Source organism: Triticum dicoccoides, chromosome 3A, assembly GCF_002162155.2.
Source record: "Triticum dicoccoides isolate Atlit2015 ecotype Zavitan chromosome 3A, WEW_v2.0, whole genome shotgun sequence".
NCBI lineage: Eukaryota > Viridiplantae > Streptophyta > Magnoliopsida > Poales > Poaceae > Triticum > Triticum dicoccoides.
This window is the reverse complement of record NC_041384.1, coordinates 386,128,865-386,150,829: the sequence shown is the minus strand read 5'-3', so window position 1 is coordinate 386,150,829 and position 21,965 is coordinate 386,128,865.

The window sequence follows — 21,965 nt, the reverse complement described above, 5'->3', positions numbered from 1 at the left end:
TCCTACTCATCCCCGCACATCCTTCAATACTACAGCGGTTCGCTCCTAGTCGTCCTGTCCATTCACATTACGGCAGTTCCACTAATCCTAACCCTCCTCCCAAATCCATGTTGTCCCAAATCTCCAGGATCGGCGGTGAGTACAAGGTTAGAACCATCACCGGCGATGAGTTCGACGTCATCTACACCCGTTCTTCCGCGACGGTGAAAGGATGTCTTTCTCGCTTCAGACGCATGTTCGAAAACTCAGATGATGAGTGGGTCGCTGGGTTAGATGTTGAGTACACCACAGTCCTGGGACGAGAGAAGGATCTAAAGGACGAAGAGAGGAAGAAGCCCGCCGTGCTCCAGGTTTGTGTGCATGACTTATGCTTGGTCTACCACATATGCCATGCCGACGTTGAGTGCCAGGATTTTAAGGACTTCCTCGGGAGCAACCTAGTCAAATTCGTTACTGTAGAATTTGGTAACGACAAAGAAGTCCTTCGTCGGGTAGGCCTTGTTGTAGGCAACACCTTCGACCTCCAGAAGAATCGGCTGGTGTCCTCTCTTCAGCCTTCAATGCTGACCCTGGCAGGAGCCATGGTTCATCCTTCGTACGGTAAACTGGAGAAACCTCCATACACGTTTCATCATCATGCATGGCAGCGGAATGTACTAGATATAGACCACATCCAGTACGCTACAATGGATGGCTACCTTTGCTTCAATATCTACAAGGGTTGGATGAAGAGCAACAGCCAAGTGTGCAGTTCAAGCAAAGAAGTATCGGCCAAGAGGAAGAGGGACAAGGACGAAGTCGAGGACGTGGACGAGGACTCTGAGTAAGGTAGCAGTGCCGTTGCTCATGGTGGTTCTAATGCAGTGTCTACCGGAATAGTTGCAAAGTTTAATTTCAGGTGTGCTTAATTTAATTTGAGGGGTGTGTTGTGCTGAGCCCCCAGTAGAACTATGTTATGTTTTTCTTGTTACTTTAACTCTTCAGTACGTACATACAAGTATTTCTTACATTTCATCTTTTAGTTGGTACAGTACTACCACTCGTTTCTTCACATTATATACGTACAATATATATGGCCAACATCATATAGCCAGCAGTTTAGTTGTCAAAGAATTTCAGGGTGCTTAGTTATGTCAAAGAATTCCAGGGTGCTTAGTTTTATTTGAGGGGGTGGGTTGTGCACTTGTGCTGGACACCATTATTGTGACAAGCCTTTTTAATAGTACTATATGCATAATTTGGCGATGAGCGCTCTCTATATGTACCACCTTTTTTTAATTTCAAGTTTTGCTCCATGGTGCAATCCATCGATACTACTACTGTACAAAAGTGGAGTATATACATTTTTTAAAAGGCTAGAGGGTGGGGCAGTCTAGCTCGGTCGGTTTCATAAGAGGCGAGGGCCATTGTGATTTGATGGCTCATTACTGCTGTCAAATCGAATAGTACTGCGCCGCCCGCTGCACGCCCGACGCCTCCATTAAACCCCTCCGTTAAACCCGCATGCAAACCGAGAATCCTACTCCGGCCACACGTCCGTTCATGAGCGGGCCGGAATTAAACGCAACACCGGCCGAGCTCCTCTTGTCCGCCCTCAGTTTAAACGAGGCCAGACGCCGGCCAAGCTCCTACCGTCCGCCCTCTATTTACATGAGGCCAGACAGACAGCGGGCAAGAATCGCACCCCTCTGCCGCTCCCCCATCTCCTCCTTCACCATTTTCTCCACTCCTCTGATGGCTTCCGATGAGCCGTTCTCCGGCATATTACCCGGCTGGGTGGCCCGCCAAGCCCTCCGGATACGGGCGAGGCCGCTCCGTGCTTCACCAACCTCGCTTGGCCCAACGGAGCCAGTTACCGCCCCAAGCAGGCGCGTGGTTCAACAACTCGCCGCTCCAGTTCAGCTCGATGATGAGTGGCGAGTTGCTCCACGCCGGCACGGCGGCGAGCACGCCGGTACGGGCGCCATCGCTGCTGCATCATACCACGCCACCAGTGTCTGCGGTGGTCGCGCCTCCCGTGTCTGTGGGCGCGCCTCCTATGCCTACGGCAGCGCCATGCAGGCAGAGACAGAAGCCGAGTGCGTGGAGAGCGACGAGTCAGTGGCCAGCTTCTCCGTGTCCGCCGCCATCATTGAGGAGAAGTAACACGGGAGGCCACCGCCACTTGGGACCCATGAAGGCCACCACCGAGGCGACGATCGCGGATTCAGGTGGTTTCTTTGCTGCTTCGTCTCTTCCGAGGACCTTCGTCGACCCCGCAAGTGTCTGACGGACATGAGGAAGACAAAGGGATCCGCGGGCGGCCATTTAGATTATGTACTCCCTCTCCAGCTGGCGGGGAATTTTTGTTCTAAGAATGGATAAATTGTATGTATCTACAACTAAAATAAGTCTAGATACATCCATTTCTAGGACAAGTATTTACGGACGGAGGGAGTATTAATTATACAAGAGAGACGGATTGGCACCTCTTAGTTCATGTAAATGTAATGAAATCCATGATGTTTATATGAAGATCCAGCTTTTTTTATACGAAATCCTTCATCTTATATGAAATCAGTCCGTGTTTGCACGAATTTCCTCTGGTTGGTTAGAGTTGTAAAAATGTATGCCGCTGGCGTTTGATGCCATCCTCCGCTTAAGGAAGCGGGAGGAAATTTGCCGGCTACCGTTGGAGATGCTCTTTATGCTGGAAATAATAGAGTGACATCCAATCCATTTGAGCTGACTTGCAGGGTGGCTACAGCTTCGTGCAGAAAGTTAAAAAGAAACAAGTCCATCCTTAATCTTGTATTCTAAGTACTCTGTGGGTTCCACTGTCAGTACAATGGCGACAGAAGTATATATCAAATAAGTAGAGTAATATATAATATAAAAATATAAAGTTAAAAGACAGAATACGAACTCATGTCATCGCGTTGCGAGCATGCGGCACTAACCAGCCTAGCACATTTTTGTTGTAGACCATGCTGGAGATATATCTCCATGTCTACTCTTATATATACTCCATTCGTTCCTAAATATTTGTCTTTTTCAGATTTCAAATGGACTACCACATACAGATGTGTATGTAGACATATTTTAGAGTGTAGATTCACTCATTTTGCTCCGTATGTATTTTCAGGAAGGGGTCAGATTTGTACTTGATTTATTTATGAGGTATCCAGATGGCACTGCACCGCCACAAAAAGAGGGTAACATCAAAATTATGGACTACTTTTTTGAGTATGTTGGTAAGGTCCGGTCATAGTCACTTGTTGAAATCTCTAAAAAGACAAATACTCCCTCCGTCTGTAACATCCCAAATTTTCAATTTGGAATGTTATACATTAGATCATAAATGCATATCATATTTTTTGCTTTTGGTTTTGATCCTAGAAATTCTACGCAACTCAAGGACCCACGGAGAGAGTTGGGGATTTTGTTATTTTCATATTTGAGTTTTCTCAAATTTTGAGAATAGGATCATTTGATTTTATTTATTTTATCCTCAATTATTTCTATTACAAAAATATGAGAGAGGGATAAAATGACTTTCCCAAAATAAAGAAATATTGAGGATTTAATAATAAAATAAAATAAGATTTTATTTCGGAGTTTTTCGTTATTTTATTTGAATTTAGGAAAAATGTGTGTTTTTCAAAATTGCATTTAGGCCCTAAATAAATGTTCACCTTGTGCGGCTTGATTTTAGAAGCCTGGGAAAATTTATATCGGGATTTTTGGAGTCCGTTTAGTATTTCTTTTTATTTTTCTTCCGCGCGTAATTATTTAAAAAGAAAAAAACGAACCGACCTAACGGGCCGTGTCCGACTAGGACTCCGGCCTGACTAGGCTATATAAGCCGGGGGAGGAGGCCCAGCCGAAACCCTAAGCCGCCCCAGCCCCAGCGCGGCGCCACCGCCGCCCTGCCGCAACCGGACGCCGCCGCCGCCGCACGCCGCCCGAGGTTCGCCGCGCCTCGTTTTCCGCGCCGGTTTTTTTTATTTTTTTCGAAAAACCGTTTGGTTTTTCCGTCGGTTTTTTTAGTTTCGGTTTTTTTAAATAGATCGGTTTTTCCGATTTATTTAAATAGCGAGCGTTCGTCCGTTCGTTCGTTCTAACAAACGTTCGTCATTTTTCTTTTTCTCAGATTTAACCCGCGATTTTTCTGATCGCGATTCCTGATCCGATTTTCTTTTTAGTATAACTTTTCGCTCGTTTATCCGAATCAGGCGATTCAAGCACCTAGAGTTTCGTCTCGAAACCCTCTATCCGTTTAACCAACTTAAACAAGTTTTTGCTACTGTAAAATTTGCCTTAGATCCAGATTAGTAGAACAAAGTTGTTTTCTTTTGCCGTTTGACTTTCGTTGCTTCGTTCGATTTGATTCTTTTTGTAAACCGGAGTTCTTAAGTTGAACCTTCTGGTTAGACCTCTTATTTGACTTTTACTTGTGCATTAGATGAGTACTTAATGTATGCTTGTTTGTTTGTCTGTGATAGAATACCCGGAGTGCGCCGCCTGTTACTTCGAATCGCTAGGTTTCCCGGATCATCAGCAAGGCAAGTAACACTTTGATCATACCTTTCCTACTACCCAGTTTTACACTACTAGGGAAAACTTTATACACAGAATCTTAGCAGCAGCGCGGTATAAAAACAAATGCTGCTGCTAATTAGGAGTAGCGAGCTTGAGGAAACCGCGCTACTAATAACCCAATAGTAGTAGCGCAGGTTTTTACCCCTCGCTACTACTAAGTGATTTCCACCGTGCCTCCCGGGACCAGCCGTAGTAGTAGCGCAGGTTATAAACCCACGCTACTACTAAGTCAATAGTAGTAGCGTGGGTTATAAACCCCACGCTACCACCTGCATGTGCTCCCATCCCACCAACCATCCCACACCATGTCTAAAAAAACACTCAACGCTCGATCCAGATCCCCAATCCCGTATCTGCTCCCACCTCCTCTCCCAAGTCCCAACCCGCCATGGAGGGGGAGCCGCCCGCGCAGGGCCCGCCCCCCAGCGCCACCGCCGCCTACGGCTCCGGCGGCGGCAGGGAGAAGGGCGCCCCGTGCCAGGAGTGCGAGGAGCAGCCGTGGAAGTACCGGTGCCCAGGCTGCTCCCGCCTCATCTACAGCCTCCCCTGCGCGCAGGCCCACAAGCATTGCACCGCCTGCTCCGGCAAGCGCCCTCACACCATCCCTGTCCCGCTCGCCCAGTTCGACGGCAACCAGCTCCTCTCCGGTGACAGATTCGTCCCTCGACCTCCGGTCCAGTCCCTCGCTCGCCATGGCCTCCATCCATGCTGACTGTCCGTCCCCTGTTTTCTCTGCATGCAGATTACAACTTGCTAGAGGAGACGAGCTAGGTCAGGGAGTCGGCCCACAGGCTGCTCGACGGCTTCGGCCGCAACTTCGGCTGCGGCTTCGAGGGACGCCATGGCGCCCAGCTGCTGATGTGGCTCTCCTTCCTCCCCAAGGCCGCGGAGCGCCGGGGCGTCCGGCTCGCCGTCCAAACCTGAATTTTCCATGGACCATGTTTGTAACTTGTATGTGTTGCTTTTGTTGCTTCAGTCTTCAGTTTACCAGGAGATACTTGTGGTCAATGTACCAGGTTGCTTGTTTCTACCGGGATAAGTGCGAGGCATACATTCCTGCTGGTGTCGGCGGCTCGATCAGGTGAGCTGCAAGTTCTCCAACAAATGTCCACAATAGTACATGTATTTATCAGTGTCAGTGATGTTCCAAATGGTATGCAAAACCTTCAGAATCAGATGCAGTTGTTGAGGTTTTCAGATAACTGCAGGTCGGGGGGCATCGGTCGTCGAGGCTGAGAAGACCGGGCTGTCGTAGGATAGCTTCAAGACAACCATTGTCAAACGCGACGATGAAAACATCCATGTGAGATTGTTTGTGAACTCTGCCAAGCCATGTTAAATTAAAGCTGAACTCAGAAAAAAAATTGGGTCCTGGTGATATATAAGGAAGTCAATTAAAATATTTCTCATTGACCATTTGTAGTAGTATAGATTTCTTAAAGGATTAAACAAAAATATCCTATGTCTAGAACTAGAAGACATCTTAGAAAATTAGGATACAGAGCTAGAAGGATGCACAACTTCAGGAAAGAACAATTATTATATTTTAAGGTTGTAAAGGTTGTATGTTGTGTTGGCTAAGACTAAAGATTATAAATTCATCATCGTACCAATGTCGTTCTCTTTGCAGATGATTCTAGAAACTATATTATGCTAGGAGTGCCTTACTGCAGCAACTAGCAGCAAGGCCAGCCACTGGTTAAATTGGAAAGCTGTACTGACTTTCAGCAAGATCATGCGATGATCTTAGTATGCTTCTGCTGCCAAGTAAGAAATACAGTTTGTCAAAGTACGGATGTGGGCTAAAATGGAACCCGGTGGACAGATCGTTCCCTAGAAAATCCGTTGAATATGTGAATCTAGAAGTACTGCTGATTGTAGAGATTGATTCTTTGCATATGTGAATCTAGCGGATAGATTACCTCTCTGCCCGCTTGCTCGCCAATGGCAGCGTCGCACACTGAGGTACGCGCCACCCCCATCGTCGTTCCTCTTCCGTTCGGGAAGTCACTGGTCGATGCGCATGCATGGGACCAATGTCTGAAGCGTAGTACAACTATCCAGTTTAGTGATTGTGGCGAGCCGGTTAAATTTGCAAATCTAAGTTTGTTTGTGCTTGAAATTCCTGCCTATTGAGGGCGTAGCTTTCGGACGATTAGTTACCATGGGCTGCACTACAATTTGTGAATTATTAATGCTGACGAAACGGCGAGTGATTGATTCTACTAATGCATCTCTTTATGGCAGAAAAGCTCAGCACTCTCAAGGACCAGCTCAGGGGACTGGAGGTAGGTCCGGTAGAAGATCTGTCCAGTAAGCATTTCTTCACCCTTGGGAAACTTTGCACAAATGGACTATGTATTACACTCCAAGTGCTTCTTTTTGTTATGGATGGTTCGGTATATGAACCATGTGATCAATGTTTGATTTCATATTGCTCTATCATTGTCCTTTGCTGCATTTGATGGACTTGTAAACTATCTCTGCAGCACAAAATTTGACCATGGAGATGACTAACATGGCTTCTCTGTCTTATGCTCTATTTGTCAGTGAAAAATCTTGCACCTTGACCGACAGAATTAAGAGGGACTAGAATGGGGAAGGACCTCTGCTGTATCAGCTAATAGTAACACATCAGCAGTACCTAATGAAGTATGGTTCCAACCCTCAAGCCCATGATTGAACTGGTTACTTGAATGTGAATGGCCAACTCCATGCCAGCTATCTTTTAATCTTACTATGCTTTTGCATTATCTTCTTCAGTGAGAAGTTGTTATATTTGAAAGGGAACAGGGCAAAGTGTTGCACTCTTGCTTTTGTTAGAGCACTATATTTTATTGTTAACCATGCTATGGTTCAAACTCCTTTTATTCTGCTCATATGATATTGCTCATCTTTTGTTTTCTGTCCTGATGCCTCCTGTATTTAGAGTAGAAATATTCTTAATATAGTGTTTCTTGAACATGGCCAGGGCAATGGATAAAATCTACTCTGGAGAGTTGACAGAGGGAGCACATGCTAAGTTGACTTTTTCCTACGGATTTGCTTATCGTGAAGATGCTTGCAAGGATGTAGAGGGAGCGGATCATTTGGAGAGATGCCACTGTTTGGTGTTTTTATGCATTTTGGTTTGCTTGTAACTGTGTTTGCACTAGCTAGCAAGAAGTGTAAAACCATGACAATTTTGTATGCTCTTACAGGATGTGCTCTAATGCCGCTGGTTTATTATAAATCTTGGATTAGTAATGATGTGTAATGCTGCCGGTTTATTGCAAATATGTGTTTGTTTTAGTTGTTGGAATTGTATGCATAGAATGGAATTGGTGGCTTTTTTTAATTCCTAATTAGTTAGTAGTAGCGTGGGAAAAACCAAACACGCTACTACTACTTCATTAGTAGCAGCGTGGGTTTGAAACCAGGCTACTACTAACTTTTTAGTAGTAGCGTGGGGAAAAACCTGCCGCGCTACTACTATTTCATTACTAGTAGCGTGGGTTTGCACCTGCGCTACTACTAAAATGTTAGTAGTAGCGTGGGTTTACCCGCGCTACTACTAACTATTAGTTGTAGCGCGATACTAGTAGCGCGGGTACCCGCGCTGCTAGTAGTTATTTTACCCGCGCTGCTAGTAGCCTTTTTCCTAGTAGTGTTATTGCATTAGATCAATCCTCACACATTGCATGATTAGGATCTAATTAAATTGTGGGATGGGAAGTAGTTGAGGTAGTACCTATTACCTGTTTATTATCAAACCTTTGGGAGTTACTTCTACGTTTGCTTATTATGCCATGCTATGCTAGTAGACGTGGATTGGGTGAGTGATATCCATGACAGATGTGAGTTTTTTAATTAATGGTTTATCTAAGGTTGCAACTTAAACACACATCTGGGTGGATTGAGGCACCTGGGTATTCCAGGACTTGCCTGTTTTCTTTTGGACCGCCACCCAGGCTCAAAGGGATCATGAGACTATTCATACTAGAAACTTTCGTGTGCAGCCACAAGCTATTATGCCTCTAGCATAGTTGACTAAGTCGTGCGAACTCTTACAGTGGTAGACTAGCAGATGTAGGGGATGTAGGTGGTACGGTCTACCCGATCGTAAGGTGCTAGCACTTCTGAAAGACTATGTCTCGGTCATCCGTCTTCTCAAACACCGTGTAGTGCGAGAAACCAAACGGAGGCGATTGAGTCTTGTGGGGAAAAGTGTGCAAACCTCTGCAGAGTGTAATAAACTAATCATGGTTAGCCGTGTCCCCGGTTATGGACATCTTGAGTATCTAGTACCTGGATTATCATGTGAATCTCAACATGTTACCCTAAATTAATTTTGTTGGGCTTTGTTTAAAGATGATGCTTAATTGGGATTGAGAATGCTGTCAACTATTCTCAATGTTTAACAACTACCATGATAGTTAAATAAATTTATTCCTTTCAAGTAGGGAAAATTGGCTTTACGCAAAACTGTAACCATAGAGCTTTCCACCAGCCAAATATGCATATAGTATAGCTGTTCCATTCTATTACTCTCTATGTGTTACCTTGCCAGCATATTCCATGTGCTGACCCGTTTCGGGCTGCAACGTTAATGTTGCAGACTTTTCAGACAATGATTAAGGAGTTTTTAGGTCGTGGTTCTATACTCAGTGATGCCGTTGGAGTTGATGGACTCACTTATCTTCCAAGCCTTCCGCCGTTATCGTTATTAGATGGCCTTAAGCCATAGTTATTGTAATAAGTTCTCTATGGAGACACTCGATGTATTAAGTGTGTGATTGCTACTCTGTTATAAATCCTTCGAGTACTGTGTGGTGTCAGCATTACTGATCCAGGGATGACACCGGAGCACAGATATCAGACTGTTTGAGGTCTGGTCGCTACAGAGATGGTATCAGAGCACACACTGACTATAGGACACGGCCACTAAGCTAAAGACCTAGATCACTATCCTCTCTTTTCTCTTCTGACTCCTCATCTTTTCTACTCTTTTAGGATGGCGAATGCAAGGAACAAGTTCACACAACCGGATGAAGAAACACCCTTTGGACGTCACTTGAAGGAAGTCACTAGATACCTGAACATAGGAGTACCAAGCTTCACCGGAACCTACAACGTCAATTTACCTGAAGAAGAGCGCTGGATGATTCAAGTTCAAGTTCCAGGAAGGACGTTCATGCCAGTCACTGAGCCCATAGAGTTTTCTTTTGATGCACCAAATTGGAGTCTAGGAATGAGCATGGCAGCTCACATCGCCATGGGACGCATTGGAGAAGTCTACCGCAATGATCTCAAGGATACTATCTACCAGATTAGTGGGCGCCGAGATGAGCACTGGGAGATGATCAACACCAGAAAGGATAGATCAATTGCAGCTTTTATCCAGGAATTAAACCAGCACATTCGACGACAGGAGAACCAGATGTGCTCCAACATGATAGATCTGAAGAAGGCAAGGACAAGAATCAAGGAACTGGAGGAAGAACTCAAGGCTACACGTGAAGATTATGAAGAAGAAATTGAAGTATTGGTGGATAAGAATGCCGACCTAACAAAGAAGATCGGGATATTTATGGGAGACCCTACGCCAGTAGATGAAGATGAAGAACCCAAGGAGATACGCCCAGAAGACTACATCATCATCGATGACACCGATTCGGATCCAAATGATAGCGATGATGACTATATTGATGAAGCTGGAGCAGATATCATGGAGTCTGCAACCGAAGAATATTTCTAGTAGACCACCCCATCAGTAGTAGTAGTCCACCATGTAAATACAGTAGTCCGAGCACTTTTGCGATAGTTAGATCGATTGTATGCCCTTGTTTGATTGAATGAAGTGAATTGTTTGCTTTTGCCTCATGTGCATATGGGTAGTGTTTTCTCTTTAGACCCCCTCTATTCTTACATCTCATCTTTTCTAAACCCTGAGATGACTCCGAGACGTGACCCGGGATTTACCTTTCCACCGGAGCTCACCCAGTTGATCCAGCAGCAGAACACATTGATGCAGTTGCTAGTCCAGAATCAGAACCAGGGGAACAACAACAACAACAACAACAACCCACCACCACCACCACCTGTTGATCACTTAGCCCGTTTTCTTAGGCTGAATCCGCCGGTGTTTTCCAGTAGCACCGAGCCGATAGTAGCAGATGATTGGCTCCGCAAGACAGCTAGAGAGTTGACCACAACAGGATGCACAGATGTGGAGAAGGTGAAGTTTGCCGCACATCATCTTGAAGGACCCGCATCATCATGGTGGGAGAATTTCACAGCCACTTTCCCTGTCGACACTGTCACATGGGACCAGTTTCAGCAGGCTTTTCATACTGCCCATGTTTCAGCAGGAGCCATGGCCATGAAGAAGCGTGAGTTTCGCAACTTGCGCCAAGGAGGACAGACCGTTGGCCAGTATGTGGAGGACTTTAGTAAGTTAGCACGTTATGCCCCAGATGACGTCGCTATGGATGCAGCAAAGCAGGAGAAGTTTTTGGAAGGACTGAATGATGAGTTGAGCATGTAGTTGATGGTAGAAACCTTTAACAACTACCAGGAGTTGGTAGATCATGCACTTATGATTGAAGGAAAGCAGCAGCAAATTAAAAATCGCAAGAGGAAGTATGGACAAGGACAGTACAATTCAGGAGCTCAGCAGAAGCCACGTTTTACCCCTAGACCGGGAGGACATTTTCAGCATACCCATGGAGGAGGTAGCTCGCACAATCACAATGGAACCAGGAATGGTAATGGGAATGGAGGAAGCAATGGCCAGAATCACACCAACCCATCAACCCCAGCCAAGAAAGACCTGTGCCAAGTCACTTGCTTTAAGTGTTCGAAGACCGGACATTATGCCAATGGATGTCCTGAAATACAAAATGGAAATAGCAATGGAAGCTCTAGGAAGAAGCCGAACCCTTTCAACAGGGACAGGTGAACCACGTTAGCATGGAGGAGGTTGAAGCTCAGCCTGATGCAGGAATAGGTAAGTTTTTGGTTAAGTCATTTACTGCACTCGTTCTTTTTGATACTGGTGCATCGCATTCATACATCTCAAGAGGATTTGTGGATAAGTATAACCTGTCAACCCAAGCCCTTAGGTCACCCATGTTAGTAACCTCGCCTGGAGCAGAATATATGGCTAGTCGATGGTGTGATCGGTTACCATTAAGGATTGGTAACTATGTTTTTCCCTCAGACCTAATAGTATTGGAATCCCAAGGATTGGATGTGATATTAGGCATGGATTGGTTGTCAAAGTATGAAGGGAATATTGAATGTGCTAGTAAGTCAATTTTTCTTACCACCCCAGAAGGGAGAAGGATCAAGTATGTATCCCGACATGTGCCAAAGAGGGCTCAAGTAAATTGCTTAACAGGAGTTGTGCAGGAGGAAGTACCAGTGGTAAGGGATTTCCCTGAAGTATTTCCAGAAGAGTTGCCAGGCATGCCACCGGATAGAGATATTGAGTTTTTGATTGAGCTATTGCCAGGCACCGGGCCAATATCAAAGAGACCGTATAGGATGCCAGCAAAGGATTTGGTGGAAATTAAGAAGCAGATTAAGGAGTTACTGGATAAGGGATATATTCGCCCAAGTTCTTCGCCTTGGGGATCACCAGTACTTCTAGTGGAGAAGAAGGATGGATCGTTAAGGATGGTTGTTGATTATCGAGGATTGAATGAAGTAACGATCAAGAACAAGTACCCACTACCGATGATCAATGATCTGTTTGATCGATGGCAAGGAGCTAAGGTATTTTCTAAGATCGATCTGCGATCAGGATACCACCAGTTGAAGATTCGAGAACAGGATATACCTAAGACAGCTTTTACCACCAGGTATGGGATGTACGAGTATACCGTTATGTCATTTGGTCTGACTAACGCACCCGCACATTTTATGAACATGATGAACAAAGTATTTATGGATTTTTTGGATAAGTTCGTCGTAGTGTTCATTGATGATATCCTAGTCTACTCGAAGAATGAAGAGGAGCATAAGGAGCATTTGCGTTTGGTACATGGAAAGCTCAGAGAACATCAATTATATGCCAAGTTCAGCAAATGTGAGTTTTGGTTGAAGGAAGTAGGATTCCTCGGACACGTTATATCTGGAGAAGGTATAGCAGTAGATCCTACCAAAGTTGATACCGTGACCAAGTGGGAAGCACCAACCACCGTGGGAGAGATCCGGAGTTTTCTTGGACTCGCAGGATACTACCGGAGATTTATTGAGAATTTCTCAAAGATTGCGAAACCTATGACGGAGTTATTAAAGAAATATACCAAGTTCATATGGATGGAGGAATATGAGGCTAGTTTCCAGGAGTTAAAGAAACGTTTGGTTACCTCACCAGTGTTGATTTTGCCAGACCAGACCAAGGATTATGAGATGTATTGCGATGCTTCACGTCGAGGACTTGGAGCCGTGCTTATGCAGGATGGGAGAGTTGTTTCATATGCCTCAAGACAACTTAAGCCACATGAGTTGAATTATGCAACGCATGATTTGGAGTTAGCAGCCGTAGTGCATGCATTGAAAACATGGAGACATTTTCTGATTGGAAATCATTGTGAGGTTTACACACACCATAAGAGTTTGAAATACATTTTCACACAGAAGGAGTTAAACCTCAGACAAAGGAGATGGTTGGAGCTCATCAAGGATTATGATATGAAATTGCATTATCATCCCAGGAAGGCTAATGTAGTAGCTGACGCATTAAGCCGTAAGAGCCACATCAATACATTAATGACGGGAGGAATACCAAGGGAGTTAGCAGAAAATCTTCGTGAACTATGTTTGGAAATAGTTCCGAGAGGCTATATAGCAGCATTGGAGATTCAGTCTACATTGATGGATAAAATCAGAGAAGCTCAGAAGACTGACAAGGAGATTGCCTCTATTAAGGAGAAACTTAGCAAAGGAAAGGCTAAAGGATTTCATGAGGATGAGCACGACACCCTATGGTTTGAAGACCGTGTTTATGTGAACAATGACCCGGAGATTAGGAAGTTGATTCTGCAAGAGGCACATGATTCACCATATTCGGTTCACCCAGGAAATACCAAGATGTATTTGGATTTGAAGGATATTTTCTGATGGACCGGAATGAAGAAGGATATTGCAGAGTATGTAGCAGTTTGTGATGTATGTCAGAGAGTAAAGGCAGAGCATCAGAAGCCAGCCGGATTGTTACAACCATTGCTGATACCCGAATGGAAGTGGGATAAGTTAGGCATGGATTTTATCACGGGATTGCCCAGAACACGTTCAGGCTATGACTCGATTTGGGTTGTAGTCGATCGGTTGATGAAGGTAGCTCATTTCATCCCAGTAAAGACTACCTACACCAGTGCTAAGTTGGCAAAGATATACATGACCAGCATCGTATGTCTGCATGGAGTTCCAAGGAGTATCGTATCGGATAGAGGAACCCAGTTTACCTCAAAGTTCTGGAAGCAGTTGCACGAAACTTTGGGAACCAGGCTAGAATTCAGTACAAGTTTTCATCCACAGACAGATGGACAGACCAAGAGAGTCAATCAGATTTTGGAGGATATGCTGAGAGCTTGTGCGCTAGATTATGGATCTAGTTGGGACGACAATTTACCGTATGCAGAGTTCTCTTACAATAACAGTTACCAAACCAGTTTAAAGATGGCCCCTTTTGAAGCCTTGTACGGAAGGAGGTGCAGGACACCGTTGTCATGGGACGAAGTTGGAGACCGCCAGTTGTTTGGACCTGACTTGATTAAAGAGTCTGAACAGAAGGTGAAATTGATTCGCGTTATGCAGATTCTAAACACAAGGAGACAGTTTATGAAGTCGGAGATAGAGCTTATCTTCGAGTATCACCACTTCGGGGAACAAATCATTTTGGGGTTAAAGGAAAGTTAGCGCCATGATTTGTAGGACCATATCGAGTTTTGGAGCGTATGGGAGAAGTGGCCTACAAGTTGGAATTGCCCGAAGGATTGTCAGGAGTTCATGATGTGTTCCACATTTCCCAGTTGAAGAAGTGCCACGCGAAGATGGCTGACATACCTTTGAGAGATACAGTGCCATTGGAAACTATTCAGTTGGATAACGATTTGACCTATGAGGAGAAACCAATTAAGATTCTCGAGTTTGCCAGCTGAGTCACTCGCAGCAAGGTTATCAAGTTTTGCAAGGTTCAGTGGAGCCACCACACGGAGGACGAAGCCACCTGGGAATGAGAGGAAGATTTGCTCAAGGACCACCCTCACCTATTTTCTAGCCAACCCGAATCTCGAGGGCGAGATTCATCTTAAGGGGGTAGGTTTGTAACATCCCAAATTTTCAATTTGGAATGTTATACATTAGATCATAAATGCATATCATATTTTTTTTGCTTTTGGTTTTGATCCTAGAAATTCTACGCAACTCAAGGACCCACGGAGAGAGTTGGGGATTTCGTTATTTTCATATTTGAGATTTCTCAAATTTTGAGAATAGGATCATTTGATTTTATTTATTTTATCATCAATTATTTCTATAACAAAAATATGAGAGAGGGAATAAAATGACTTTCCCAAAATAAAGAAATATTGAGGATTTAATAATAAAATCAAATAAGATTTTATTTCGGAGTTTTTCGTTATTTTATTTGAATTTAGGAAAAATGTGCGTTTTTCAAAATTGCATTTAGGCCCCAAATAAATGTTCACCTTGTGCGGCTTGATTTTAGAAGCCCGGAAAAATTTACTTCGGGATTTTTGGAGTCCGTTTAGTATTTCTTTTTATTTTTCTTCCGCGCGTAATTATTTAAAAAGAAAAAAACGAACCGACCTAACGGGCCGTGTCCGACTGAGACTCCCGCCCGGCTAGGCTATATAAGTCGGGGGAGGAGGCCCAGCCGAAACCCTACGCCGCCCCAGCCCCAGCGCCGCGCCGCCGCCGCCGCACGTCGCCCGAGGTTCGTCGCGCGGTTTTTTTTTCGAAAAACCGTTCGGTTTTTCCGTCGGTTTTTTTAGTTTCGGTTTTTTTAAATAGATCGGTTTTCCCGATTTATCTAAATAGCGAGCGTTCGTCCGTTCGTTCGTTCTAACGAACGTTCGTCGTTTTTCTTTTTCTCGGATTTAACCCACGATTTTTCTGATCGCGATTCCTGATCCGATTTTCTTTTTAGTATAACTTTTCGCTCGTTTATCGGAATCAGGCGATTCAAGCGCCTGGAGTTTCATCTCGAAACCCTCTACCCGTTTAACCAACTTAAACAAGTTTTTGCTACTGTAAAATTTTCCTTAGATCCAGATTAGTAGAACGAAGTTGTTTTCTTTCGCCGTTTGACTTTCGTTGCTTCGTTCGATTTGATTCTTTTTGCAAACCGGAGTTCTTAAGTTGAACCTTCTGGTTAGATCTCTTATTTGACTTTTACCTGTGCATTAGATGAGTACTTAATGTATGCTTGTTTGTTTGTCTGCGATAGAATACCCGGAGTGCGCCGCCTGTTACTTCGAATCGCTAGGTTTCCCGGATCATCAGCAAGGCAAGTAACAATTTGATCATACCTTTCCTACTACCTAGTTTTATTGCATTAGATCAATCCTCACACATTGCATGATTAGGATCTAATTAAATTGTGGGATGGGAAGTAGTTGAGGTAGTACCTATTACCTGTTTATTATCAAACCTTTGGGAGTTACTTCTACGTTTGCTTATTATGCCATGCTATGCTAGTAGACGTGGATTGGGTGAGTGATATCCATGACAGATGTGAGTTTGTTAATTAATGGTTTATCTAAGGTTGCAACTTAAACACACATCTGGGTGGATTGAGGCACCTAGGTATTCTAGGACTTGCCTGTTTTCTTTTGGACCGCCACCCAGGCTCAAAGGGATCATGAGACTATTCATACTAGAAACTTCCGTGTGCAGCCACAAGCTATTATGGGCTCCAGCATAGTTGACCAAGTCGTGCAAACTCTTACTGTGGTAGACTACCAGATGTAGGGGATGTAGGTGGTACGGTCTACCCAATCGTAAGGTGCTAGCACTTCTGAAAGACTATGTCTCGGTCATCCGTCTTCTCAAACACCGTGTAGTGCGAGAAACCAAATGGAGGCGATCGAGTCTTGTGGGGAAAAGTGCGCAAACCTCTGCAGAGTGTAATAAACTAATCATGGTTAGCCGTGTCCCCGGTTATGGACATCTTGAGTATCTAGTACCTGGATTATCATGTGAATCTCAACATGTTACCCTAAATTAATTTTGTTGGGCTTTGTTTAAAGATGATGCTTAATTGGGATTGAGAATGTTGTCAACCATTCTCAATGTTTAACAACTACCATGACAGCTAAATAAATTTATTCCTTTGAAGTAGGGAAAAATTGGCTTTACGCAAAACTGTAACAATAGAGCTTTCCACCAGCCAAATATGCATATAGTATAGCTGTTCCATTCTATTACTCTCTATGTGTTACCTTGCCAGCATATTCCATGTGCTGACCCGTTTCGGGCTGCAACGTTAATGTTGCAGACTTTTCAGACGATGATTAAGGAGTTTTTAGGTCGTGGTTCTATACTCAGTGATGCCGTGGTCACTTATCTTCCAAGCCTTCCGCTGTTATCGTTATTAGATGGCCTTAAGCCATAGTTATTGTAATAAGTTCTCTATGGAGACACTCGATGTAATAAGTGTGTGATTGCTACTCTGTTATAAATCCTCCGCGTACTATGTGGTGTCAGCATTACTGATCCAGGGATGACACCGATGCACAGAGATCAGACTGTTTGAGGTCTGGTCGCTACACCGTCTGGAAATACTTGTCATCAAAATGGATAAAAGGAAATGTATCTAGACGTATCTTAGTTTTAGATACATCTCTTTTTATCCATTTTGATGACTAGTATTTTTGGACGGAGGGAGTAGAAAAAGAGTTGGTGATGATGGTGTGCGTGCCATCCTGCAATATAGGCCGTCGGATTTATCTCTAACGGATAGGAAAGAAACTATGGCAATTTTGCAAAAATATACCCACAAGTCTCTCCACATTCGCAAATAAGGCCTTCCCTCATTCAACCTTTTCTCTCACAAGATAAACTACTCATACAAATGCATCTTGATGTTCCGTGCAACGCACGGGCAGCTAGCTAATTTCTTTTAAAATAGTTGCTGCGATAATTGGGTTGAAGTGATATATTTTATGTCTGCCCCGAATGACTTCAGATTCACTAGTAGTAACAAAGAAAAGGTTGCCTTGTTAATTAACAAAAAACAGGGTGAAAGCTATCACATGAGGCCGGTAAAAACAAGGCACACTGGGTTTAGCGTCATCGTCACTACAGCTGTGCGCGCGCGAGAAGTCTACATATCGAGGGGGCTACCGAGCGAGGCACCGACACACAATGTTTGAGAGAGAAACCAATTGACAGATTATGATCAAATCGAGTTGTCACCCTTCTGCTGTCATTGTTGGGGGGAGAGAAAGATGTATTGAGAGTGTGTGTGGTAGACACAGAGGCACAACTAGCGAGTGTGTGTGTGTGTGTGTGTGTGTGTGTGTGTGTTTGCAAGAGGAGTAGATAGATTATTATCAAGATCGAGGTGCCACCCTACTCCTTCGGTGCCGGGTAGTGTGTGTGTGTGTGTATGTTTGAGAGAGAAGCCAGTCGATAGATTAGTATCAAGATCGAGGTGTCACCCTACTCCTTCGGTGTTGGGAAGTGTGGGTGTGTGTGTGGGGGGGGTGTGACACTCACATATCTCTACTCTTATAAAAAAACAGAGTTGGTGATGATGGTGTTCCTGCCATCCTGCAATATAGGCCATCCAATTTATATCCGACGGACAGGAAGGAAACTATGGCAATTTTGCAAAAAGATACCCACACCCCTCTCCGCATTTGCAAATAAGGCATTCCCTCGTTCATCCTTTTCTCCCATAAGATAAACTTCTCATACAAATGCATCTTGATGCTCCGTGCAACACATGGGCATCTTGCTAGTAGGGAGAAGGAGTTTGTGTGACACATATCTAGCTATATTAAGGGATAGGTAGATAGCATATGTGTGAGAGACATTAGTGGTTGTGGGTGGGCGGAATTAAAGGGGTGGGCATGTTTGACATAGAGAGCGTGTGTGTTTCTGTGTGAGAGACTTGTAGGATGGAGTAGAAAGACGAATTTAACCCTGAGGGAGGGAGAGAAATACACGAAGTGCACGTGTGTGATTCCGATGCCCACATGGAAATGTGATATGTATGCGTGTGAGAGAGATTGCACAATTCATTGACGTATCACTATCTAGCGATCGTGGACGTGCATCGCTTGAACATAAGTCAATATCTACTTCGTATCGTGGCCAAAGGTACAATATCGATTCAACGCTATAAAGATTGGACACTCACATATCACATTTTTTTCTATTTAAATAAGCCTTTTTAGTTGTGCATGCCAAAGTTACAGTGATGTTTCTTCAAACAACCAATGTAGCTATCATGAACATGCACCATTGTTACTCTTGCATTCAAATTCATTAGTCTTGGATGATTTAAGTTTCTATTTTGAAGTAATATATGTAATATTCATATATGAATTCAACGGGTACACAATTTTATGAAATGGAGGCTATGTAATCATATGAGGTAACACTTTTAAGTAGCTGACTACAATATCCATTTCTTTTTGTGCGCCTCTACACTAACACGTCAATGCATTATGTTTAAAGTAAGTAACCAATGGCACTAAATTATCTATTTACACGAGAAATACATAGGCTAAGCGTTTGATCCCTTTTTTGTGAACGCGCCACTACACCCGTACGATTGGCCGCGCCCGTGTGAACGTCCAAGTTCTCGGCGCATCATCCCGAGTTATTGTCTTTTTTCTGGGGTGGACTTGGCACCAGTTATTAACTGCTGACGCGTGCCCCGTGTACACAGTCTAGCATGACCTTCCCGCTAGCACGGTCCAAAATTAGTTGAAACTGGATACGAACGATCCCGCGGGTGGCAAAATCTCCCACCTCCTTCTAAAATTTCTGCCACCTTAGTCTTTAGCATGCGAAATCCCCCTTTTGTCCTTGGTGCATAGAGACCAACAGTTACAATACCGCCCTCATCTACATGATAGGTCGGGGCAGCGGCGTCCACCTCACCGGATCTGCTTCTGTGGCCGCATCTACCCCTCCCACCTCCCCTAGAAACAAGTAGACTGCTCATCCACCACTGTACCACAGCCCATTCAGTGCCGGCCTTGTCCACGGCGCCGGATCTGCTTCGCCGGTACTCTCCTCAACCGCCGCACATCTGCAGCGGCTCATTCGTACTCCCCACCGGAGATGCTGTTAAAAGTAATATCAAAGGGGTTGAAAATTCCAAAAAAAATATAGCAAATGGAAAATTTGTTTCTTTTTTGTTTTTTTTCTTCACTGATATTTTATATTTCATTGGATTTTAACATGACATAGTACTAATTTATTTTTAATTTATTTTAGTATGGCTACTAATTTTTGGATTAAGAATATTTTGTTCCGCAGCAAAAAATTGCGAATTTTAAAATTTTCGCACATTTTTAGTTCAATTTTTAACCCTGGTGTTGACCAGAAAATGGGCAGCAATTCTAAAAATGGAAAATGGGCTGCAATAAATTCTATATGAATTAGAAAATGAGTAAAAATTATAAAAATAATGGCAAATGGGTTGTACACGCCACAGATTTCGAGGCTGACTTGTTTACGCAAAGCTTTGTCAGTCAACACACGATACTAGCAGCAGTGACTGTTGGATGTCTATCCAACGGCCGACGTGCTTCTTCAATCTCTGATCTTCCTACTCTAGCCGCCTAAACCAGTGCCGACGGGACTGCCTGCTCCCTCCTCCTATGGCCCGCTGGGATGCTGCGTAGGCTTCACCCGCCCACCCTACTCCCTCCGCTGGCATGGCCGCACGCAATCAACTGCCTCCTTATTACGTGAATTTTTTTTCCGTCCCACTAACATCTGGTGCGCACCGGTTTGGAGGCTGACCTGTGGGCCTACTAAGTTAACACGTATGGAGGGCTTTGTCAACTTTGTCAAGAAACGACTCTAGCAGCAGTGATCGTTGGATTTGAATCGAACGGTCCTGCTGCTTCTTCAATCGCTGATCTTCTTGCACGAGCCGCCCAAACCAGAGCCGGTGAGACCGCCTGCTCCTGCCTCCAATGGTCGGCTGTGCTGTCGTTGAGGCCTCAGCGCCCCCTACTACTCCCACCGCTGGTGAACCAGTGAACCCTTGTAATCCTCTCCGCGTGGGCTTCCACAACCGCGTCTTCCCAGGCTCCGCGTCGTCCCCTTCCTAGCCCTCGCCGTCATCCACCATGTAACACCCTCAATGCGACTATAGCTCCCACGTGTCGAGGCATGACTTAGAGGCATAATCGCATTGAAGGCATATGTCGCAAGTTAAGCAATCTTCACAACATCCCATGTAATATAAACCATAAAGGGGAGATAACATAGTTGGCTTACACTTGCCACGTCAATCAAGTACATAAATAACATTACATCATCCAAACACTCATGGCCCGACTACGGCGCCAAAATAAAAGAGAACCCAACATGCGACACGGTCCCGATCACCCCCAACTGGGCACCACTACTGATCATCAGGAAAGGAAACATAGTATCGTTGAGAGTCTTCGTCGAACTCCCACTTGAGCTCAAACGCGTCACCTTGAGCGGAATCATCAGGCCCTGCATCGTGTGTAATAGTAATCTGTGAGCCACAAGGACTCAGCAATCTCGCACCCTCGCGATCAAGACTATTTAAGCTTATAGGTAAGGCAGGGTAAATATAGGTGGAGCCGCAGCAAGCGACTAGCAAAATATGGTGGCTAACTTATTTGCAAAAGAGAGCGAGAAGAGGAGGCAAAGCGCGAGCGAGAAACTAGAGAACAACCTGCGCAAACATTACTCCAACATCATGTCCACTTCCCGGACTCCGCTGAGAAGAGGCCATCACGGTAACACACTCAGTTGATTCATTTTAATTAAGTTAAGGTTCGAGTTATCTACAACCGGACATTAACAAATTCCCATATGCCCATAACCGCGGGCACGGCTTTCGAAAGTTCAAATCCCTGCAGGGGAGTCCCAACTTAGCCCATGACAAGCTCTCACGGTCAACGAAGGAATGGACCTCCTCCCAAGACATTCCGATCAGACTCGGTCTCTCGGTTCTTCAAGACACTTCGACAGGTTAAAACAAGACCAGCAACACCGCCCGAATGTGCCGACAAATCCCGATAGGAGCTGCACATATCTCGTTCTCAGGGCACACTCAGATAGGTCAAGCTACGAGTAAAACCAACCCTCGAGTTCCCCGAGGTGGCCCCGCAGGCTGCCTGGTTCGGACCAACACTCAGAGGAGCACT